Source organism: Corapipo altera, unplaced genomic scaffold, assembly GCF_003945725.1.
Source record: "Corapipo altera isolate COAL_440 unplaced genomic scaffold, ASM394572v1 60, whole genome shotgun sequence".
Taxonomy (NCBI): Eukaryota; Metazoa; Chordata; class Aves; order Passeriformes; family Pipridae; genus Corapipo; species Corapipo altera.
In genome coordinates this window covers 3,688,106-3,713,557 of record NW_020884912.1, presented here as the reverse complement: position 1 = coordinate 3,713,557, position 25,452 = coordinate 3,688,106, and the positions used below count along the sequence as shown (strand labels likewise).

The following is a 25,452-nucleotide window of genomic DNA, read 5'->3' as shown; positions in this document are numbered from 1 at the left end:
AAACAATGATAAAGCAAACAAAGAAAAAACTAACCCCACTGCTGACAGCTAAAGGGATGGAAGACTAGCTTTTTATTGCCTGTGAATGATGAAACCGTGGCCATTAGCAACAGAGGGTAGTTGTAAGTAGTGTTACCACCCATGACATCCTTTGCAGACACTGGGGAGTCCAGACCTCACAAAGGAGTAACTTTTTTTCTGAAAAGTGCACTGCTGAGGAAAGCATTCCCATACCCCTGCCCATTCTTCCCCCTCCCTTTGCAAAGGGGATAGTTCACACCACTTCAGGAAAACAAGGCAAGAATCAGCCTTGACCATAACCTCCCACCAGTGAGACAATGCAAATACTATTGACCCTGATGTAAGGAGTCAGTGAAATTAGTTCTTTGTGCAGCCAACTGCCCCTTGGTTGATGAGACCACCTTCATACTCTCAAGGCAGTACTATATATCCCATCTCACCTTCCGTGTCCCCTAGCTAGGTCCCTTCCTCTTTGGCTCATGCAGACTGCACCTGATATCTGCGAAACAGATCAGGGAAAACCTCTGCTATCTTCTGCTGCACCAGACCTCTTCCAGATTTCCCTCCCTCTCACATGTTTCCTATCAAAAACTTACCTTCCAAAGCCCAGCACAAGGCAGATCTATGGATGTGCCCACCCTGCTGGTTGGAGCTACAATTGCCTAACGCCATCCCTCTTGTGGCTGTATAGACCAAGACGAGCCTAGGAGGTCACAGCTCAAGTTGCTCCTCACCTAAATTGGTGGCACAAAACCAATTTTTTCTTTTCTAAAGCACAGATAATGATCAAGCAAAAATAAAACAGAACTCAATTTTTAATATGTATTTGGAAAAGTAACTATTAGATCAAACAAGGCAGGGACTTGATGTTGTGGGAGTAGGGCTCCCTGCCTCTCTACGTGCCTTCTTAGCTAGGTCTCCCATGGAAACAGTGTGGTCTACAAGCCCCAGAGTTACCATTTGACTCTGCGTGGCATCCATTGGCATGTTGATTCACAACCATGAGCTGTACCTGCTTCCCACAAGAAGATCCAGAGAGTAATTTGCAGGGAAGGCAAGATCCGATGGGCCCAAACAATATGCTAGAGCACTGTATCGATGCCTATCAATGGATCCATCCCCTACAGAAGAGGAAAGAAACATCAAAGCAAATGGTCTTTTGCAGGCACAACAGCTGTTACACCACTTTTTGGCACGAGCTGCAGTTCATACTGCAGCCTTGTCACTCTCCATCCCTTTCTTGCAGCTCCTTTCTCTCACAGACCACCTCCACTAAGCAAGTAATGGGCTGATGGTAGTCCCAAGACTTGGGATGGTTGCACAGCATTGCTTCCCTGCTGCATTTTCCCGATGCCTTCTGCCTATTAGCCTCTTTTCTGAGCCAACTTTAAACAAGGACAATAAAAAAAAGGAAAGAATCTAGAAACACTGGACTGAGATATAGTCAGTCATTAACTGTTCATTAATGGCACTGCAATGGAAAGAGGCAACAGTTGTGTTTCTCCAGCCTTCATCATCCAGCTTCTACAGCTTACTCCTTGCTTTCACACAATCGATTAATTTGAAAAAAGGTTTATCACAAAAGCATTCATTTAATTTAACTGTCCACAGAGGCCTCAGATAACATGTTTCACAGGTCCCATTCTCAGACTCATAATGATCAGCTCAATCCCCCGCAGCCTTAAATCCCTTATTTAACATGCACCTTTGGATCCCAGTACAGTATTACACAGCTGACAAAGCAGCAAATAAAGAGAAATATTTTTAAAAGGTATGGATGGTGAGAGAATAATCAGAGATACAATTGTCAGAGCCTTGTGTTAACTAAGGACACCAGAGAAGTATGGCTGATGCAGCCTCCTCACCACTTAATGTGAATAAACAGCTTACGAGTGGGAGAGGCTGAAAGGGGAGCAGCCTCCTTCCCTGTCACGGGAGAGGGAATGTGATGATCACCAAGTACCAAAAAAGCTCTCATTTGTGAAACCCATGAAGAGAAGGAGCCTGCTGCTCCTCCCCACAGCTTCCTAGTGGTGATCGTCAGCTCCCGGTGCACAATGTCGCTCATCTCACCATCACATGGCAAGTCTCACGCCATCTTCTCAATGCAGAAATACAATTAGGTTAAAAGACAGAAGCTTTCTGATAGTCTTTTCTTTCAGATGCCTCTGTTTCTGATGTATGACCAAAGTCCTTATGCTTTTGTCTTCTGAAAAGCAGCCTTGAATCTAAACCAGTGCCACCAGCCTTCCTCAGAGCCACACAGACAAGCTTTCATATCCTCAGAAAACACAAAATATGGTCCCCGCACCACCACGGAGCAGCACATCTCCCACAACGAGAGGATTCTGCAGCGGGTGTGGGTGCTCAGCCAAGTCTGAGGTCTCCTGGCACAGCAGCTCCCCTCTGGCCACCGGCCAAACATGTGCTGTCTGTGAGCATGGGGTCGATAGCCTTGGATGTACAGCAAACCGCTGGAAGGAAGGGCTGACCGACCGCGTACCCTTTACGCCAGTTGCCTCCCGGCTGGTGTCGCTTAAATTAAAACACTGACCATTAAGTTTGGTCCCTGGCAGGCTGCAGAAAGGCAAGGCTGTATCATTCAGTTCTCTGAGAAGCAAAATAAACAGCACAGTCTTGACCTCACACTCCTCTTGCCAATAAAGCCTAACTAGGGAGCAAAAAGGACAAAAACCCAAGCACAGAAGAAATGTAACATAGTGCAATCTTTTCCTTCCAGCATTCAAGGGGCTGGATCTTCCCCTGCAGAAATGCTACTGCACACTTCCACCACCAAGCTTTCCATGGCACAAACAGATGCACAGCCACACATCTGCAATATAAAGGTCTGTACCTTACAACTACAGGGAAGAGCTGCACTGCTGTCCCTAGAGGTTCCTCCAAAAAGACAGTTCTACAAGAACTGGACACTGGAGAATGGCTTTGCCAGTTCAGCTGAACAATTTCTATTGCCTAGGTTTCACAATCAGTTTTCTTCTCAAAGAAGGGGCCTGGAAAACCTCTAAATGACTCCTGAATAATAGTTTTGAGGTAAACTGCTATCCTTATTATAAAAACAAATTGAAAGGAAACATATGACAATGGTACAAATACCTTATGCTAAGTGACTCCAAAGCAGAAAAATCCAAGCTTTCCCAAAAAGGGCTCAAGATTGTACTGGGCGCTAGATCTGAAGACTGTAATAGCTTCCCTCTTCATTAGTGTAAGCACAGAGCATCACGGTCACTCAGCTCAGCCCTCCCACCACGTTACTGGCCTGTGAATACAACCCTCCTTCAGGTTGGCATTACCGCCCTAGCTTCTGTAAACAAACTTATCGCCTGTTTAAAAGTAAAACAGAAGGGAAATGGGCCAGGAAATTATCCAATATGGTTCTGAATGAGCATTTCAAGTGGCAGAGACCTCAGGAGTTCCATAGTTACCACTGCTGGGAAACAATTCCCAGCTAACAAAGACATAAAAAGACCCACCCAAGTAGGAGAAGGGCTGTAAAGCTAAGGAAATAGGAGAAGTCATGAAAGAAAATACATTATTAAGGAAAAAGGAAAAAAAAATAAAGCAAGAACACCAAAGGGGAAAGAAATAAGTCTCTAGGATTAGCAGGGAGAAGTACAGATTTAAGAAAGATCCATTGTGCGAGTACAGCTTTATAAAAGCTTACAACACAGCAACCTTTAAAAATAGCTTTATTTCTATTGCCAAAGCACCTCCACAACCTGCATCAAATAAAGCTACAATTCGTCAAGGAGTTGAATGCAGTGGCTTTAATGGGATTTCATGGTTCTCAGTAACTTGCAGGATTAGGTCCCTACCACAAAGTGCTAAATTGTCTAGGAAAACACACAGGAGGAAACAACAGTAAAACAACCCCAGAGCACAACCACTGTGCACAATCTTTTACATGTTACTGAACGATATCAGCTGTTACAATAACAGACACATTCAATATCCCAAGCTGGAACTCCTATGCAGGGTACTGAACGCTTTTGGAAAATGCACTGTTTTCCTTAGCTGTTTCATGCTAGATTACAGCAAACAACCAGGTTCTTTCTTGTGTGCTTTGGGGTGGGGGCGTTACTCTTTTTTTCAGTGACTTATTGCTTATGAAAGCAATTGATGGCAACAGTTAGGTTACCTACTATCCCAAACCATTCTTTATCAATCACCACCTTGTAAAGCCTTCAAGTCCAAAGTGTAGGTTACTGCAAACTGCTGGGGGATGAGACTGGCAAGGTTATGGTCACATTCTTTGTTCCTTGGGCCACACTCAGATTTAAACTCATTGTTAAACTTGGGACTGTCAGCTTCTTAAGAATAAATGCTTGTCACTGAGTGAGACAGGTTGTGGTATGACCACAGCAGGGCTCATTCACTGGCAAAACTCAACCGGGGGAACAGCATTTCAATCATTTTGGTAAGAAAAGCATTGGCACTCCAGGAGCAGGGAGATGACATCAATGGCATTATCATGCTCTCCCTTCTTTCAGGACTCAGGTTAGAGAGGTGATTTACACAAAACTATCATAACATTTGTCGTTATTATAGTTTTTTAATGGTGTCTTCAAGGCACACAGTAGTAACCACAAAGGAAAGGACTTATGCTCCAAATATTCACCTGGAGAAACAACTGAGTGCACAACTTGCACAAAATCAGTAGAAGAGATGTCAGGATGTAGGGAACTGCCTATGGAGTGATCACACTGTAGTCACTGCAAAGCAGAGCGATGCTTTAGGTGTGGGTATTGCTGTTGGCAGAATATGAGGGTGACAGGAACAGGAAAAAAAAAGGAAAGAAAAAAAAAAAGACAAAGTCTCAATAGAAGAAAAGACCCTGCAGGTTGCTTGCTGCTGCTCAGTAGTCTGCCCATAATAAAGCTAAGCCCGCAGTCCGAACAGTGAGGACTGTGAAGCCAAGTTGAGTTTGAACTCATTGGCATTAAGGTTATACACGTAGATCAGCCTGGTAGCCTTGCCTGTGACAGTGTTCATCACAAGGCTGACAATCCCTGTTGAAGGCACTTGAGATCAGAACAAAAAGGGATGCTTGTAGGTCAGCTTTAAACCTCAAGAGACTGTGGGTGGGTGAACAAAGAAGGTGTGGGCAAGTACGTAAAAAATAAAAGACCACAAGACACCTGGTTTCTCAGTACTGCTACTAGCCTATTCCTTCCAACACCATTAATAGCATGCCAGACTTCACAGAAACAAAAGCAAGCAGCCAGGCTCTTCCTCCCTCGAACAATAAAACAGAATAGTAAAACAGAGGCAAAGACGGATTCAATTAGCGCAAGATCTTTTTTGATAAAGATTACTCAAATAAGCCACATACGGAAGTTCTCCACATCTACAACATTTCTGCACCATTATTTGTAATAACATGACACCTCACTTTGCAGAAGGTGCCACACTGGATACTAATAGCACACTTATTATTAGATTTTCTGCATGGTTACATAAGCCTGCAAAAGGGGAAAAATGTAAATGATTCAAGAAGATATTCTTCTTGTGGTTCTCATGAAGTCTTTAGTATCTGAAGATTGAAGATGATCCCTCCTGGCAAGAAACAATCAATTTTTATGCTTCATTAAAAGAGTTCTTTTAGTACTTTTAACAAAATGCTCAAAGGCAAGCCAAGTGAAGAATATATACTTTTTTTTAATCTAAAAATTCTGTGCTAAATTTTACTCTCAGATCTTCCAAACTCTTCTCCTAAAATTAAAATGAAGCTGTGTATGCAACTTTGTGTTTATTTTTTCCTCATAATCTATGATCTGAGGACATTATACCCTGTCTAAACCCAGCTGTGTGAGCAGGCACAAATTTCAAAAAAGGACATAATAAGGGCAAAACCAAGGGAGATATGCAATATCTCTGGTAACACTGAGGGAAAAAGACTTCTGCCATAATACAAGGTCATAAGTCAATGTCAGTCCCACCAGAATAACTTACCCATGTCAACATACTGGCAGTAGGTGCTCAAGAACCTGTTCAGCTGCGTGACCAAGAGCACTTCTCTTCCATTATTCAGAAACACACAGGTGATAGCAGTAATCTCTTAAGCACATGATGAGTTGTACAATCCTCAGAGGACCTTTCCCCTGAAATCAATCAGTGTCATACACTCATCCCCAAAGTCCATCTCTGCACTCGCCGGATGTTTGCCTGCTGTCCTGCCTCTGGAAATACTGTCTAACATGACACACACCCAAAAGAATGGTGGGCTAAGCCACTGCTTATTAACCAAATTTATCTGGTATGACTTAACAGGTCCCTTAGCCATATCACAACGGTACACACAGAATCCTACAATGCAGCAGATGCAGGAAGGGTTTACTACATTCTACAGCATCTGTCCTTACCTATCAATGAGCAGAACGCTAATTTAAATGTCATGTTGTCTCAGACTTCACTGCTGTGCAAATGGCATCTAAATGCTGCTGTCACTGGTGCATAGGGTTTGCTCAGAGATTAGATAAGTGCAATAAATCTAACACAAGTTCAGAGGGCTGGCTGACAAGCTGCATACAGGAATCACTGTTCTATTCCCTTTAAATGTAAATGTAAACTTACTTTTTGGAGGACTCAGAGATCTTGCCTTAATGCATATGGAACAGTCCCCAGCCCAGGGCAAGCCTCTGGCAGTAGCAGGGAACTAGGTGGACATCACCAACACAGCAGAAGGTTTTGCCATCGCACTACCAGATCTAACAACACATTTCTAGATCATGAAGACAGAACAACAGCTGGCTCACCTTGTTTCTGGCAAACGTGTTACTTCCACAGTTCATATGCAAATACATATAGTGCCTTCTGAGACACTCATTGAATTGCCCATGCGAGGGAAGTTTTAGGGTACTGTATCACTGTACCTTCAGCTACTGAAAAAAAAAAAAGAAGGAAAAGAAAAAAAATCAGCTATTGCAAAATTGCTAAGCCTTTACAAATAGAGAAACTGTGGCAAGGATTTTTTAGATCCTGCATCCAGGTAGGATGGCCATTTGGTACAGAAGGCCAAATTTTAACCTGGTTTCTTCACCTGAACCACAGCTGAACTATGTTCTTTCTGTACACCTCTGATAAGATGACCCACAGTTCCCACAAGCAAGCCAGAATGCAAAAGGGTGTTTGTAAGAGGCAGTCAGTACGTTCTAGAGAAGCAAAACACACTTTATAAGTCTTCCATGACCAAACTTGCGGATTCTAACTCATGATCTCTGTTTGCAAGAGGCAAAATAATTTTGGGTACTGCAGGTCCTCAAATTCCCTGATGAATTTCCATAACTCTGTGAATTCAGCATTTTGAAGGCCTTTTCTGTCCTGCACTACTCCATGAAGGGCCTGCAGGTAGCTCTGCACAAACATCAGAGCATCTGTGTCCCCACTCAGTTCATTGCCAAACACGGTCTTTGTGTGGACCAGCATTTTTGAACCTTGTATACTTTAATTAGGCTTCTAAATCCATTTTTAGGAACCTGAAAAAAACTTGATTTTTATCTGTGCCAAGCAGCTGCATCTACTTGTTACTTAATCAGAAGATGCAGTTGTTCAGCACCTTTTAGTATTGGACCAGCTTTATTTAGGTCCCTAACTTCAATCATCCATAGAAGAGCAGAGTCAAGTGAGATTTGAATCCTTTTGAAAGTGTCATGCTTTTTATACAAGCAAGAGATAAAGCTGCCTGTATTAGTGAACATAAAACTGAACAGCATACTTGGAGCCACTTGTACCAGCGACATCCCACATCGAAGTAATTCCATTCAAGTGTAAATGAGGCACATCGCAATTTCAGGATTATTTACTACATTTGTTTAGTACAATCACCTTGCAAGAAGCCTCAAAATGCTTTATTTGCAAAGAGCTGCAAAAATTGCCCCTAAGAATGTGTATATAAGGTGTTGCATTATTCTTTTTGGAAACACTGAAAAATACGAACAAAAAACCCCATAGAAAAACATGCTTGGAAACCTGGAAGAGAGGTATAAGATCCTTTTGAAAACGCAGCCCTCAAACCAGAAGGAAAAATGCTTTCTTGTTCTTCAGGCAGGTGGAAGTTACCTGCATTCGTGTAGCTACAGAAAGCAAAACAAGATAAAAAAGAAGAGGACTAATCTGAAATGTCTTGACTAACTTAATATACCTAGATTGAATTTGTAAGCAGGTTATTATATTAATTATTTACAGTCTTGCCTTAAGAAGATGTAGATTTTTGTGTGTGTATGCACATTTGGATTTTTTAATACATTTATATCTGCTGATATGAAGAGTTTTCTTTGCCTCAGAAAAAATTATCTGATTCTGCCTTCATTTACACTGATCTAACTCTAAAATTCAACAGTTACATTGCTGTAAAATTACTATTATCAAGGGGAAGAACATTCTAAAATTATCCCTTCAGCAGAGAGCACAAAGCCTGAAACTCTCAGTGCTTTCAACACCATTTTATCAGGACTGTGATCTCGGTACAGCTGATAATGCAGCCAGCCGAAGCCATGAAAGGGAGCTTTGTGCCCGGCTACACACCAGGCCATGTAAGACTTCCAGCTTTTTGACTGGCCAGCAGGGATGTTGCTCTTAGTAACACAGCAAGATTGATTAGGTACAGTAAAAAAAAGAAAAGGGTATTTAGAAAGACAGTGGTGAAATAAAGTTCCTCCTCTATGAAAGCTGCTACAGTGCATGCAAGCAAAAAATGCCAAGTAGTCAAAAAAAAGGCAAAGTGCTCAAATATTTCAGATACTCAACCAGTAAGGAGATTCAGAAGTTTGTTTATAATGGAGAAAACTCAGCCCTGTCTGATCCAGAATGAATGCAGTGTGATATCTCTGGTGAGCCACACACAGACCTGCAACTGAATCTCCGGTGCATCACCCCGTGAAGGAAAATCCAACTACTCTCACTACTGTTGAGACATTTGCCTTCAAGATCTTATTCTGACTTCTGCTAGTACTTCGCTCCAGTCGGTGGAGGCTGGCCAGCAGAAAGAGATGTTCCCTGGAGAGCTGCCCTCCTTCAGAAGGCTGCAACAGACACATCCTGGCTAGGATGCCAGGGAGCAGAGATGACTGCAGTGAACCAGCTTCCTCTCTGATGATCCTGTGTCCCATCTCTTCCCCTTCAGGGCATCTAGGCTTAGGATACAGCTTTTTCCCAGGAAGACAGTAGTAGAGGGGAGCAGTCTTGTTGGCCAACTGAAAACCACAGAGACAGCTCCTTCACAGAGTGCTCCCATGGCAGAAGGAACGGGTTAGAATCAACATTTCTGTTGTACACTGTATATGGGAATACTGCACACTCAAAAACATTTTCTGGACTTTCCCATCACAGACTTCTGCACCAGGTGATATCTAACCTGGATCCACAGACGTCTGTAAAATTTACCCTGACATATTACACTGTAGTAAAAATTTCACCCACAAATGTGCTAGTTGCAAAAGGCCCCAAACCTATCAGCTAATCTTTTCCCAAGATGATTAAGAACGAATAACACAGCACTGAAGTTTTAATCATCTGTCAAAAAGTATGACTCACCGTGGGCAGGTGGTGAGCACCGTACACCACAACTGGTGCACAGCAGGGCTTTCTAACTCCAAACAAGTACATGTCACCCTGCTACTTCCACTCTATATCTCTGTGCAAAGGCCAAGCATAGTCAGTCCTGCCTTTCTCCTGGCTCCTGCCTGCTCTTCAAACTGGGCAGGTAGGTGCCTGCCACAGAAAGTGAGGAAAAAGATGCTGGTCCGAAGGAAGATATGAGATGGTGATGATTCAGTGCCCCCAGTGCTCTCTTAGCCTGTATGATGGCTTTTAGATGACCTCCTTCCACATTTCGTTGCTCTATGACACCTTCATGGGGTTCAAGTCAGATTTTGGACTGGGTAACCCTCTTTTGTCCCTTGGACTTTTCCCCTTCATCTGTACTCCTAATCCACGTGCCTGTTTCTTAGCATATATATAGCTACCCATGAAGAGATACTCAAATTGCATACACAAAGACATGAAGATCAGACCAGCTTTACTGCAAGTCCCTGTAGAGACAAGCCCAGCTAGTCTCTCCCAGAGCTATGAAGTTTGCAGAGCTGCTTTAAATATCTCTTCTCTTCAGAACACAGATTGGCTCGTTGAGGTGGTATATACACATTACTCTGTATACTCTGTATGTGTGAACATATGTTTGATAGCTAGATCACTCTATTCCAATACATAAAACCGCGCATACACTTTTAAAACGTTGCTGCTGCTGACTTTCGCAGAGGTTCCCTCCAGGAATCTCACTCCCCTCTGCCCCACTCGCCCCCGGGAATGTTTTCCTCCAGCCATCAGCAGGGCTTGGGGACTGGCTCCAGAGCAGAGCAACTATGCTGCGAGCATCAGCCAGAGGGGGCTGCGAGAGTGTGCTGTGAGATGCAACAGCCTCGAAGGGCTGAGGCTGCTGACTGTGCTAGAGGCTTTTCTCGCTTGCGTAAACCATTTCTTGAAATAATAACGCTTAAAATAGTGCAGAAAGTCTTCAGGTTTCTTGCTTTTTTATGCATGCAGAATTACGCAGCCAGGATTGAAGATGCAGATCTGCACGCTGGCCAGCTATTAGCACTGGATGTCTGTGTCTAAGACTCTGTAAAAGCAGTTGGATTCTGATGGTATCAAACTCATAGCGATGGTGCTGTCTGTTCGATCACCAAGCAGTTTGTTAGCATGGCCTCCGTTAGCATTCTTATACAGCTAAATGTTAACAGTAAAGAAAGGGGCCAGACTTCTTGGGGTAATGCATTTGATGGTGATAAAAATGTTTCTATGGAGCTTTACAGCAAAACAAGAATTGCTGCCCTTTATCTGATGCGCACACATTTCATACTTGCAATATGTCTAAAGTGATTTTATGACTAAATCCTGGGAAAAATGCAAAGAATGCTTGGCTAGAAGCATACTTTTCCAGTAAAAACACAACATGGCTTATTAACTGCGGCACTTGGAGGAGACTATTCAACATGAAGTGCATTTTTTTAGCTCAAGACCAAAAACATGTGTTCGGGTATACGTTTTCTTTGGCTCCAGGCACCAATTTGACTGACTACATTAGAGGGGTCTCCAAACCCTTTTAAAGAACACTAGCTTCAGTACAAATGAAGTGGTATTCTATTAAACATGCCAGGGTACTGCAGTTGAAGGCAAGGTTAAAACCTCCTGACTTTTTCAGAATATATTAAGCAGAAATAATGGAAACAAAAAGCTCCATTAGGTACCTTGTTAAGATTTTTGTAGTTGCTGATCAGCAACCTTGTTATGGCAACACTTTTCAAAGTCACTGCAAGAAATGTTAATTGTGGCTATGGCGGGTGGGGACAACGCACAATGAACTGCGGGAGCAGTACTATTAGTGTTACCGTGAGAACAGATTATGCCATTTCCATTCTATCTTTGAATTCTGGTGGGTGTAGGGTGATGTGACTCTGAGTGATGTCAGATTACCCAGCCTACATTTTTCTTGGAAAGAAGCTCCTTCCTCCACTTCCCTAGCAGGAGGGCTTGTAAATACTGCGCTTAGGAAATCTCAGCTTCAGCAGACTCTGAAATGATCCCCGCACTATCCTATCTGGAATTTTTTTTAGTTGGACAACTGGAAGGCATACGCTTCTTGAATACCTGGAAACACCAGAATATTCTCACTTGGGCTTGTGAAATGGTGAGAACTGATAACAAGGGGTGGTTTTCTGGACTAATCCCCAGGAAACGGGACCTCACTCTCCCCAGTGTGGGCTGAAATCCAGACGATCTCAGCCACATTTGTTAGCGGGTCACAATGTCACTCCTCTTCTCTCCCATTAAAAAACTAATTGTAAAAGCTTTTGTCTCTAATCTGCAGCTAACAAACCAGCAACACTGCACAAAGGGGAAGAGTGCAACTCAGTCCAACACGCCTGAAGGGAACACTATCTCCACATCATGCAATATATGAAACTGCCCAGAATACAACCTGTCAGGAAACGCAATTGAATAGTGGGGTTTGTTTTGAAACAGATGTGGATTTGCACACATCTTCTCCCTGCTCCCTTTCCCAGTCTACCACAAAAGGCCATGTAACAGAGGGCTGCACAGGGCAGTGGCGCCAGCTCAATACCACCATGCAGGGCTGCACACACAGCACCAGGCACCAACCCTCTGTTGTGCAGCAAGCAAATAGATGTCTCCCAAGCAGTTCCATTAAAAACAGAAATTTCCACCCTCCCTGCTCCAACACACATGCACAGGCGGCCAAACCATGAGGATTACTCAGTTTGCATTAGAGCCAAAGATAAAAGATTTTAAACTCCAGTCATGCTCCCTCCTCTCAATCCTGAGGCACTTTTCCCAACCACGTGGATAGGTCATGCTGGCACTGGCTCTGTTCAACCAGGTAATTTTTTTTTCTTTTTCTATCTGAAGGCTGTGAACTGTGCTCCTATGAGAGAATAGATCGGGACAGATTTTTTATTACTCTTTTTTGGTGTGCTGTCATGGGTGGGAAACCAGAGATGCTGGTCTGGCTTAGTCTAGCACAATATACCAAAAGCCTGACATTTCTCCTCACTTTGACAGCACATATGAAGGTGGGCATGCTCCTTGTCCTTCCCCTTCCATATTGAGAAGCAACTCCAGTAATACTCAAACCAGCATAAACCATATGGAAACAGACCCAGGACCAAGCCCAGAAAGGAACAGACACCAAACTCTGCTGATTTCTGCTGCTGCTGAACTCAGGCAGGACTGAGCTGAGATGAACTACAAATATCATCTACTTTCTTATGAAAATCACTAGCACAATTTTACTTTTCTCTTCATATTGCATCAAACAAGCTCCTAGTGATACTAAAAGGGGAGTGGAGATCTGCTGATGCCACAGCTACAAGATAGTGCCTACATTAATAATTTTACCTCCGGCTTTTTAAATGCTTGAAAAAGCCCCCTCTCACTATGAAACAAGGAACTGCATGTGCCATGTTCAAAAGCATTTGTTTCTTTCCTGGAAGTAAATACAGGAACTGAATTATTCTCTTTCCTACAGAAAAATATGATGCAGTTGTTTTTTCAATTGTTTTAAGGTAAAAAGAAAAAAAACAAGGAAAACCACATCTGAAATCCACAATTTTTAAACTTTTTATTTTAACAACTTTCCAATGTGCACTGAAGCTTTAGAAATTAATTCTGAAACTCAATGAAAAAGATGAAAAGAAAGTGTAATTTTCATATTTGACAATTCTTCCCGCACACATACAACTCTTACATAAGAACACGTGCAAACTTTTCTATTAGAAAAGTCTTTCAGACAAGGAAAGAAGTCTGTCCCCAAGTGTGCACAGAAATCCCAGTTTGGAAGGTGAAAGGATAGGGAGGAGACTGGCTAAAGCAGTCTTCAGTACACAGTTGTGCCAGGAAATGCAGAAGAACTTCTCAGTTCTTCTCACAAATAGGAATATTTAAATGTGATGGCAAAGTAAGAGTAACACCGTCTTCTTTGAGGTGAGTCTGCTGGTAATTACAGATGTGTTAATGTGTGCACGTGTAAAAGGCAAAGATTGTTTATGATACACAGAAACACGTGTTTTTATTCATTTCAAGACTGGTGAGTGGGTTCTCCCCCCTGCTGCATGATTCTATCCTCATGATCATCCCTCAGCTTCTTACATTTCTGCCCGATTCTCCTATAACCTTTTGGTGCCTGCTCTTTACTCCTGAAATACAGTTACTGCTGAATCATTTATATCTCATCCAAGATGCTTGTCTCACACTTGGCACACCTGATGAGCCCTAAAGGGAGCTGCTGCCGTGAGAAGCTGATTTGCTCTCACTTAGTGCCACCTCATCCGTATCGGTGTCCCATTTACCTTTACAGTTACAACCCAGACCCACCGATACACGGTCTGCAAATGTCAGGCTCAGCTCTGAGTTGTCTGTTGCTCACTTCCTCTGCCTCTTAGATCTGCAAGGGAATCTCTGAATATTTTGCTGACCTGCTGCAATTTTTCTGGTGCTTACCCTGATCTCTAAAACAATACTTGGTATATTATGGTTTGTTAGCAAAACATAAGCAATTTTTCTCCAAGCATCTTTCTCGCTCCTTTATTCCTCTCTATTTTAAGTAACTTTCCGCTGAGAGCTATGTCACACTGACAGCTCTGGAGACCAAGGTATTTAAGGGAGAGGAGCCAAGCACAACCCCGTTCCTCTATCAAAATTTAAAGGTAAACTCTCTCTCCTCTTCACTGTTCCGTAAGAAATTGCATTCTCTTTCAGTTTGCCTTAGCTTCTGAAAAGTCCCCGTTCACCAAACTGATGTTGTACTGTTGGGCAGGTGCAAGACCAAACCTGTCCACACAAATCCCTTGGAAGGACCAGGACTCAAATCCCTAAACTAAATGGGATGAGCTATACTGGTGAAGGAGTTGCTCTCTACTTCTATACAGTCCCATACCTCCACAGACGATAGATAGAGGCAGTCCCAGGCAATGTGCATGTATAGGAAGGCTTCAGCAGAGCCATAGGGAGCCTGGAAATACAAAGTCTTCTGGTCCTGGCCAGGGCCAAGTGGAGCCTTCCCAGTTGCCAGTCCAAGCAGTCACACCAGCAGAAGATCCCTGCTGAACTGTGCCCACACAGCCAAGACAGTTGGTGAGAGTGAGCATTTCACTTCTCACTCCCTCTCTGGAGGAGGACAAGACTCTCTGTTTAGCCATGAAATGGGGAAAAATCAGGATTTGGCCTTCCAGTTCTGCTGTCAGCAATGCTGAATGCCAAAATCCTGATCTAATTCCTTAGAAAGAAGAAAGTGGCACTAAAGGAGCGAGAAGAGCAGCACTAGCAGGTAGCTACTACCCTACAACCTTCCAGAACCACTCTTTCCAGTTAACTAATTTCTCCACCTGAGGAATTAGTTTCACTGAGCAAATAAAATATTGCCATACCCTAGAAAATTCACTTTTTAAGAGACAAACAGGCTGGTTTCCAAAGAGAAAGGCATGTGCCACAGAAATGGCTGCTGAGGAAGACAGCACTGCAATTGAGTCATTAGGTTAAAATTAGTTCACCAAAGGATGGGGAAGACAGGCATTTCATAGACTACTCTCTCATGGTTTAACCCCAGCTGGCAACTAAGCACCATGCAGCCGCTCACTCACTTCCCCCCCTCCATGGATAGGAAAGAAAATTGGAAGGATAAAAATGAGAAACTTATGGATTGAGATAAAGACAGTTTAATAGCTAAAACAAAAGCCACACACACAAGCAAAGCAAAAAAAGGAACTCATTCACTGCCATCAGCATGCAGGTGTTCAGCCAGGAAAGCAGGGCTTCATCACACGTAACAGTGACTTGGGAAGACAAAAGCCACCACACTCTGAATGTCCTCCCCTTCCTTCTTCTTCCCCTAGCTTTATTGCTGACTATGACAGCACATCATCTGGAATATCCCTTGAGGAAGCTGGGGACAGCTCTCCTGGTGGTGTCACCTCCCAGCTACTTGGGCAACCCTAGCCCACTCACCAGTGGGATGGTGTGAGGAGCACAAAAGGCCTTGACGCTGTGTAAGCCCTGCTCAGCAGTAATGAAAACATCCCTGTGTTATCAACCCTGTTCTCAGGACAAATCTGAAACATAACTCCATATGAGCTACTGTGAAGAAAATTAACTCTATTCCAGCCAAAATCAGTAGAATTCTTTTGAGATCTAACTGTAATGACAGGCAGGTCCACTTAAAAAATATCTCAGAATCTGAGTCTAGCAGGTCTGTTTACAGAAAAACTCAAGATAATATAAGGAGGATCACAGTTTTTGTTGAATTCTACAGGACTTAGCAAAAACATAGCTCCTGTTTCTATCCTTCTTTACCACTGCTGTGATTCAGCTGCTTCTTGACCATACTATGAAATTAAAAAAATAAACAAGAACCAAAGAACACTTCAGAAACATGGTAAGAAAAATCACTACTTTCCTCGCAGATCTGAAACATGGGCTTTAATTCAAAAGGTTCACAACCATTTTTGAACCATCTTTGTTTTCTACAAGCACACATTTAGGAAGATACAATGCTGTCTGGGAGATGACCCCGACTGCTCCTTTGAAACAGGCTTACAAACAATGAAAACAACAAAAGCACATTAACAAGCAGAAGCATGGTTCATTATTTGTAGGCATTACTCAGTGTTGATAAACGCTGACAAAAAAATGAGTAAGTCAGGCAACCAAAGCCCAGTGTATTACTAAGTGACAAAATAAACCTTTAAAACCTTGATTTGCAAACTAAACCCTATTTTTGGGTTGTTGAAAGCAGCCAACCAGCCAGAAGCAGCAGATGATGTGCACAGTGACCAACTGTTACGGTGGTTCGCCAACATCCATCACGCAAATTGATTAAATGTAGTCTGCATCAGTCACTTAGTATAGGAGAAATTAAAGCCATTGTAATAGAATATAGTTTGCAGGATCAATGCTTCCTGCCAAGGAAATAAATATTTTGACAACACCTTGATATATATTTCTCTCTTGAACCCCATCCATGTTCTGGAACTTAGGTGGCAGTGGGAAATCATTAACCTTACTTTTCTGAGACTCAGAAAAGTACAAAAGCCAGCTGTAACATATAAGCCTTTATGAAGCCACATAATTCCTCTTCCTCTCTCAAGGAGCTCTCAGAAAGAGAACACACAGTACTGAAGCACCAGGCAGCTACAGTGCAGGATGCTGAGACCCTGGTTCCCGATGCCACAGCAGAGCTCTGCATTGGGAACACCACGCAGGAGTGTGCACCCGTTTCCCTACCTGCTCAACACAGAGCATCTGAAGATGCAATCTGTGCAAGCTTCAGATGAACAGCCATTTCAGCAGTAGACTTCTCTCTCTCTAAAATTTCATAGCAGGGTCTTGATCTGAAGGAAGTGAAAGGTTTTTCTCCTTAGATTATCCATGGAGTGGCGAAGAGAGTAAAGAATCAGCAATACAAAGTCCCACTGTCACAGCAGTCTGGGGAGGAGCAAGTAAAAACTGTGGAGGATATGGTGCTGCAAGCATAAGTGACAGAAAAAACTCCGTAGGCTTATTAAAAAAAAACAAAAACACCTAGTTTTCATCATACACATTGTAGCTTTTCGGCCATGCACTGGAAAATTAACTTTGTGATCAAAAAAACAAGAGACATAACTATGGAGACCAAGCCCCTACATGAAAAATGGAATTTAAGAACTTATGACTTGCTTGGATACAGCAGAAAAGTGAATGAGTAAAACAGGCCTGTTCTGCTCAGTCATTCTCACTTGTAATGGCTCTATGCAGCTTGCCAACAGCTCTTCCTCAGCCTTGGAGAACAGCCTGATGAGCCTGTTCCAAGTGAAGTTTAAAAAAGTTTATCACTAGGTAGTTTTACAGTAAAGCAACTTCTGTTCTCTTTCGTTAGTTTTTTGGAGTTTAGTACAACAAGCAGAGACAGCTGCAGGGCAGAAAGCTGAACAGAGAGGGATTTTTGTGTTTCTGCACGGAAATCCCTATTCAAATATATGCTAAAATATAGCGTTCTTAGAAATCCCCCTGTGATTTCCAGACATGGTCACTGTTGGCACCACCCCCAGATAGCACAGGGAGGAAGGAGACATGTCTCAAAGGTGATACTCAGACCCCCGCCCAACACAGAACCCCTCCTGTGCCATATTAGAGAGCTCTGCCTTTGTTCGGTGTACATCAAATGATTAGAGTGATGTGGCTTCCACCCCTTCCCACTGGGAACTATTCCACAGTCTAATAGATCTTACTAGCTGGAGGTGCTTCTGGATTTCAGCCTACATTTTCTGCACTAAAATTTATCCTGTTACTCCTAGCCATACTGCTTGGACCACCCAAAACAATTCCTCAAATTCGGCTATTTATATAACCCCTCAGGTGCAGCACTAGTAGTTCTAACATCACCCTGTTCCTTCACCCTCTTTGTCTCTCCTTCAGACAAACTCTATGTATTTAGTTCTTAATGGTTCTTCTCCTGTCTAGTCCATTAATCACTTTTGTTGCAGCTGTCTGAATCCCCTGCAATTTGCCAAAGTCTTTCTGGTAATGAAAGACCCACATACATTTGAACTTTGCATCTCTTAAAGCGCTGTCTGATAAAAGACACGGACTAATATGCACACACACAGAAACACACAAGACATTTTCCAAATTCATTCTTTTTATGGAAAGAGCTTAACTTTTTTCAGGCAGGATGCAAAAGGCCTAACAGAGGTGGAAAAGTAACACACTGTAATTTTTTTTTTTCAGATAAGAAACTGTCTGACTCCCAACTGCTTTCTACAATTGCTCATTCTGCTTTGCAAAAGCAGTGTATTTATCGATGTCTTCCTCTTCCAGTTCTTTAAGGAAGCTCACATTAAAATGTCATGTTCTGGTTTTCAGAAATTGTTTGTCTTGCCTTCAAGGAACAGTTCAGTGAGCTGCTGAAAAGTAACCTGTACCCATGCCTTGCTCTCTCCTTTGCCTCCTTTTTCTATAAGAAATATTCAGGGAGATAGGTTGCAGATATGAACAGTGAAATCTAATTAACCATTTCTTATGATTTTAGAACTTCATCTTGCTTATGAAGACCAAAACAATGCAGAGAAGGAAGAATTTCCTTTGGGGCCCAGGGTAAAACACCTGCCATCCTGATGCAGAAGGGCATCTTTGCTCTGTCAGAGCTCTGGGACTGATTTGGGCAAGTATACCACTGACTTCCATGCATCTGTTACCTTCTCCCAAAATGGGCTTTTATATAGAATATACACTTTAATGCATTTAACCCCAAATACTTTAAAGGCTATTCAGTAACTACCAACCATTGCAGAAGATGAACTATCTATCTACAGTTTGGGATCAGATATACAATAAAGACTCCAATTTTTCAGACAGACATGACTTCACATGACTTCAAGTTCTACTTAATTGCAGTAAGAATTCAAATAAACTGGGTAAGAGTGCATACAACATCCAAACGCACTTTAAAAATGAACATTCATCTACTGCAAGGCAGGGAAGAGGGGAGAGAAGTCTTTCCACATTGATGCCACTTAACCCGCAGGCAAGTTCTTTCCTCTAGCAACAGAACTGTGACTATTTAGCACTAGAAGTAATTTTATTTCCTGCAAATATCACAACAGAGAGTTGAAAAAGAAAAAAACCTGCTGAAATAGCCACTGAAAACCAATTTCCCTCTTCTAGTCTATTGGTAGGCTTACACTATTCAATACACATTTTTATTTAGAAGTTAAAGACAACACCCAAAACTCTGCTCTAGTCACTCACTTCATACCAACAAAACATGTACATGCAAATATCCTGAGCATAAAAAAAAACTCCTTAAGTCATTATGACATTATTTGTACCCTGCAGCAAGTCATAATTTGTATGTACCCTGCCAAGTACTTTCTGTCAAAGCTAAAGTAATTATTAGGAAGTATGAAAGCAGGTGTCACTTCTGGCAAGTTGTAAGATGGCTTTATATTCTCAGTTGCAATGGGATAAAAATGATCCCTAAAAAGAGCATAGCAGGCTATTACTTTACATCCAGTATATATGTGAAACATAACAGTTGCCGCCTGTACTTCTTTGCTCTTCGGTATTTTAATTAAAGATTCAAGCTCCTAAAAGACAAAACCTAAAAATATGTGCAAAATCAATCTCATTTTGCATAATTTCTATTTAGTTTCATAACCAACTGTCAAGCCATCTGACCCTCATTTGCATGTGCTATAAGGCAGGCAGCCGAGCTTGCTTCCACCGCAGTGAGACACATACTTTGTCCCTGCTCACTCCCACATGCTAACCTCCGGCTTCTTGGATGAATCTCTGCTACAGCACTTCAGGACAGAGGGGACAGTGGTTGTTATAATTACAGGGCCAAGACCTTTCCAACCTGGGTGCCTAAATATAAATGCCTAACTCCATCTTTATCTGAATAAGCTGCTAGTTTTTCAAAGGTGCTGGGCACCCAGCATCTCCTACTTGTTTCTGTCAAACTTGCCAAAAAGAACATCTGCCTTTAATTTATTCTGAGAGCTGCAGGTACGCAGGACCTTTGAAAGCCATCCCACTTACTTCAGTCCCTAAATACAAACCCAGGTGCCTACCTCTAGGCAGTCAACTTGTAAAATGCTGAAAAAGCAAAAAAAAATAGTATTATTAAATAAATAATAAATTCTTAAAAACCTCACGCACAGACATTCTCAAGACCTTTGGAGTCTTGTTCCATACTTGACATATGATGTGATGTAAAAGAAAGCAGATTTGACTTTGTCAGAAAGTAGCACTTTATGCTGTGACTGGAGTATGTACAGTGCTAGTAATTAACATAATTATAGTAAGGAAAGACATTCTGGGAAACAATCTTCAAAAGCTGCTCTTCTTCCTTGGATAAGCAACCAAGCAAACCAACCCCCCAAAGTGGTTATATTTACGCTAAGAGTTTAGGGAAATTGCAAATTTACTAGTGTATTTATTATGCAAGTTTAGTTTATTTTTCTTTCATTCAGCCAGACACCCACATTCTTGACAGTGTAGAACTTGAAAAGATTTTTTTTTATTTAAAAACTGCAAACGGAAGAAAATACAGGCTACCACCTGCCTCTGCAAATCTTTCGCATGTGCATTTGAGCATCTGAGCACGAAGCAACTGACTACCCTGTTAAGAATAATATTCAAACACAGCGGCAATATTCCACCCTACAACAGGGCACCGACTCAAAAGGCAACATGACAACACATGTCTGCCTGTACTTAAAATGCTGTTCTGCATCAGGGACCTGGAATGTCATGCTGCAAGACCCAGAGATGTTCTCCTTGGAGTCGACCAAAGAAGCTCCTGGCTCTGGAAAGGAGTGCTGTTGGAGTCAGTGAAGAGGTTCACTGCTCTGGGGCTTCCCTGTTTCTAATCAGGACATGCCAAGTAAGTGTATGCATGTATGTGCTTTCCTTGTGAGCATGCAGGATCACGTCTATGGTTTGGATTAAAAAAAATGGAACAAACTAGGCCTAGGGTATATACACAACAGGTAGTTAGTCTGTACCTGTGAGGGGGAAAGGCTGGTACTGCCACATCTGAATTCACACGGTTTCAGACACTGTACTATGTCCTGAACTGGGCATAAATTCTCAGAATTTATGAGGGGGCACTAAATTCTCAGAACAAAGAAAAAAAATTACTGTTAGTACTTTATTTTCTAAAAAAAGTCTCAGATTCCAAGCAGGTTCAACCTCTAGGTAGGAAAAGAAAGTATGCCCAGGGAAATCCAGAAATGTATTTATGGAAGTTCTACATAAGCCTTATATAACAACAAGGTATAGCACACTCCTTCACAAAGGTCTAGTTTCCTCCAGGACCAGGATGACACCTGGCCCTGCCCTACCTACAGCATCCTAAGGAAGCCACAATTTGCTACATCAGGTGAGCTGTTACCATTGCTGTAATTTCAAAACTTCTCCTGTTGCAAGCCCCACTGGCACAGTGACCATGTGTGCCACCACTTCTCTGCCACACCACATCCTCAGAGCTGGTGCTCACAGGACTTAGTGTGTGCTCTCTCCACAGTCAAGATGACACTGGAGAACTCATCCCATCAGTCTTCAGTTTACAAACACCATTCTCAAATCTTATGCACAGCCCACCCACAGGCATGCAGGGGATCACCACCACCTCCTCACCCACAAGAGCTCCAGCAGGCTTCAGTCACATCTTGCTGCCACTCGCATCAAGGCAGGGAAGAAATGCCAGAGCTGCTGCCTAGACACTGCCACTGGATGCAGCTGCACAGAAACCTGACTTGGTAAGGCAGCCAAAGCCATCAAGTTCCAGCAGCACAATGAACAGATGCTCCTTCTGTACCTCATGCCACATCTCGGTTCCTTTTGTGGTGCATGCAGGAACGGGAGCCAGGTACAAAGCGTATTTTCCGTGCTTCCTCTGCACGCTGCAACAGGATCTGCCTTGCTGTCCCTTCCCACACTTCCCACAGCACAAGTGACCTGTCTAAAGCATAAAGGAGCTACAGAGGTTGTTTAGTGGTGAGACTGTTCTTTCCTTGATACACCAAGAAACTGTTTGACATGGTGCACACACGAGGGTTGTGCGTGGGATGATGTCTGCCCATGCACGGAGGAGGGAATCCACCTCACCACAAGGGATGCCTCCTTGTCTTACTTTGGTTTGGACCTACAGCTACAGCTCTTGATACTTCATGCGGACTGCAATATAGCACAATTAGATACTCTGTAACCTTACCAAATAATCTCTCTATGGGCATGCACATGTGCCAGGCAAAGGGCTGCAAACTGCCCACTTCGCTCAGGAGGAGGTAGCTGAGATGCTGGACAGCTGCTCTGCCCTGGCTCATCTCCACCACTGAGAGCCAAGTCACTCCTTACACACAGCTCTGCAGCCTTCAGCGCAGCTCTGTCCAGAGAGACTAGCCGAGGGGTTGTACCCACCTGAGTGACTTTTGGGTGAGGAAGCTGCACTCTGGATACATGTAGGAAGGCTGGAGAGCAGCCACATACCCTGCTCCCACCATAGCTCCCCCAGGCTTTGTGAGCTGGCCAGAAACGACAACACTATTTGTTTTTCTTTGACATTCCCAAACTGAGGAAACAGAAAAAGCAGTCAAAAATAGGAATAACTAGGAAAAGTCATTGCATATTTATTTGTCATAAATTATGCTTAAGAGAGCATTAGACCAAATAAATCATCACTCATCGAAGCAGGTTTCTGCTGCAATCAGAGCACTGCACTACACTTCATTAGAAACATTAACTGGACAGTGGCAAGAGAGGGGTCTCTGCTGCACCTACTTTTCACCTCCACCCTAATTTCATCAAAACATTCTCAAAACATTGATTTCGTTATTTCTTGGAATGGAAAATATTTTTTTACTACACAGGACAGTATGACACTATAGGACTTAACAGGAAAGCCTCTACCCAAAACAAATGTGTTTCTGGTAAGAAACTTCCCTGCTAAATCTTGGATGAAGCACACACGATCAAACTTGTATACCTCCTCAGTCTCTTGTCAGAGAGAAAACACATTGGCAGTGGGATGTGCAAATGCAAACCCATGTGCTTTGGGTCCCGGCAGCACAGGCTCAGAGCTGCATCTCCTAGTGCCAGCCTCTGAAGATCTGAAATTCTGTCAGGAAGGCAGCAGCACTCTAAGAAAGTCTTGCATGTTATTCCTGAATGGTTTCCTTGACGAGAAGTCTACACATATGATGAGACCAACAAACATCCCTACAAGTGTCCCACTTAATGGGCTGTTACTGGGAAGATGTGTTGCTCCTGTGAGACCAGGCTGATGGCAAGAGCCCAGATATAGGGGGTTGGGTCATGCCATTAAAAGTGAGGAAACAGCTTTTGGGTTTGATTTACTTTAGAGAAGGTGTTCTCCAACAAGGTTTGGGGTGGAAACAGGACTGCATTTTGTAGGTGGAGAGGCGGTAACACTTTAGGAAGAGTTGATATCTGAAACTGAAATAAACCCAGCTACAAGCTGGTGATGCTAATTTGAAAGCCTTGACACCTAAAGCACAGACAACTAAATGTGCTCTTCTGGGAGCCTCTGCAAGTGCTGCTGCCCTGGTTTCTCACACCACAGGCTTGTGTCACACAGCCCTGCAATCAAAACACGTGTGTTTTGTGTTACAGTATCCTGTCACACAGGGACAGCCGTGAGAAATACTCTGTTTGCAGGGAGACTGAGGAGCATCACTCATCTTCCTTCTGATGTCAGTAGAAAACAGCAGAGAACTGCCGACAGAACAAGGGTATCACCCTTGTGGAGGGTATTCTCAAGGGTGCATGCAAAAAAAATCAAAGGCACGACCCTATTTTCTCTGCACCTTACCACCCCAGAAATACTCTTTGAAGGGTTAGTCCACCCACTGCAGTATTTCTGGTAATGACTCACAAAATCCCACATGAGTCTGATACCATTTGCTTGATAAAACCAGATGCCAAAATGAAACTATGCATTTGGAGCTTGAAAAAGAGGAGGGGAAAAAAAAAAAAAAACAAAACCAAAAAGACAAAACCCTACTAGTTGTAATTAGTAGCGAAGTGGTGGAACATGAAACCAACAGTGTGTGGTGTGAGAACAAAGCTGATGGCTGTGCACAGACTCTCTGCAGACAAGGGTATGAAAGACAGGCTCTGCAGCCTGCTACCAAGAATTCGTCTCTTGAATGTTGCAACTTACACAGATGTTCGCATAATTTCTTGCATGTGGACAGCAAAAGGAGCATTAATTTCAAGAATGATGTGATTGTTTGTGTGCTAAAGATAAGAAAGAAAAACTTTTAACGTGTATTCAGTGAAGCCAAACTGTTCCCAAATGCACTCAAAGGACTCTTCATGAAGTCAATGACAAAATTCAGAAATGACTTCACAGCACTCTTTTTTCCTCTAATTTAAAAACCCAAATTAAATTACACTCAAGAATCTTAGGAGATTCAGGAGCACGAAACATAGTCGCGCATCACAATGTTCACTCACCACTGCAAAACATTAACTAAACTTGCTCTGAAAAACGTTTTGACTATTTATAGAGAAGGCAAGGGAAAAAAAAAGATGATTGCTGGGCTGTTGGGTTTTTTTGGTTGTGCTTTTTTTTTTGGCAGACTTCATTTGAAAGCAGCCAAACTCCTTTCTGCTTCTGTAAGGCAAACTAACTGAGCACTGAGGTCACAGGAAGAGAGTACTTAAGGTTGTGCTTGAATTCGGGACAGCCTTCTACCAGGTGCTTTGTCCAAAACGTACTGAACTCCTGCTTAAACCTTGCCTTAAGGAGAGATGCTGCTCTAACTATTGCCTTAAAGAGACATACTTCCCTCAGGCTGCTCTTGAGCAGCCCTTGTAGTACTCCAGCCCAAAACCTACTGCAGATTAGCAGCTGACATTTCATTCACTTCAAGGGATGCAGGGTCATGGCACAGGAAATGAAAACACCCAGCACTTCTTCTGGGTGCCCAGCACCCCACAGGATGGAGCTGTCACACAGCTCCGATTAACTGGGAAGGGATGCTGCAGCAAATTCACTCTTGTGACAAGTAAAGCAGGTACAGAATTTTTTATTTGGTCTATTTTCACAGCAGAAAAGATAAAAAAAAAATGTGTTCAAATAGCTGGCTGGAGAGAACACACAGCATGTGAAGGCAGGTGCCAAAAAATTCCAATTAATTTGATTTAAGATTTTGGTTGGGCTTTTCCTCCTCCCCCCCTCCCCCCCAGTTTAACATATGAAATGAATTCCTGAAATGAAACAAAACTTACATGAGGAAAAAGGCAGGTAAGGTAATTTCAGAGGTACCTTATAGCAACACTTAAAAACCATGCATGTCTCTTCAACATAAAACAGACTGCAAAGGGCTCTGAGAGTCC

The 25,452-nt window shown here is 42.7% G+C and overlaps 1 protein-coding gene across 6 annotated transcripts in view; it reads right to left on the bottom strand.

The window, feature by feature from the left end:
* Positions 1-25,452, bottom strand: part of ATXN1 (ataxin 1) — a 164,751-nt gene that overhangs the window by 45,447 nt on the left and 93,852 nt on the right. Inside the window, exon 2 of one of the 6 annotated variants that reach the window (XM_027654149.1) lies at positions 6,795-6,920. The exons of 4 other annotated variants lie outside the window; for them this stretch is intronic. The gene's annotated coding sequence lies outside the window, so the exon portion shown is untranslated. The remainder of the gene's footprint in view (positions 1-6,794; positions 6,921-25,452) is intronic. One more of the 6 variants, XM_027654151.1, reaches the window with a different exon arrangement.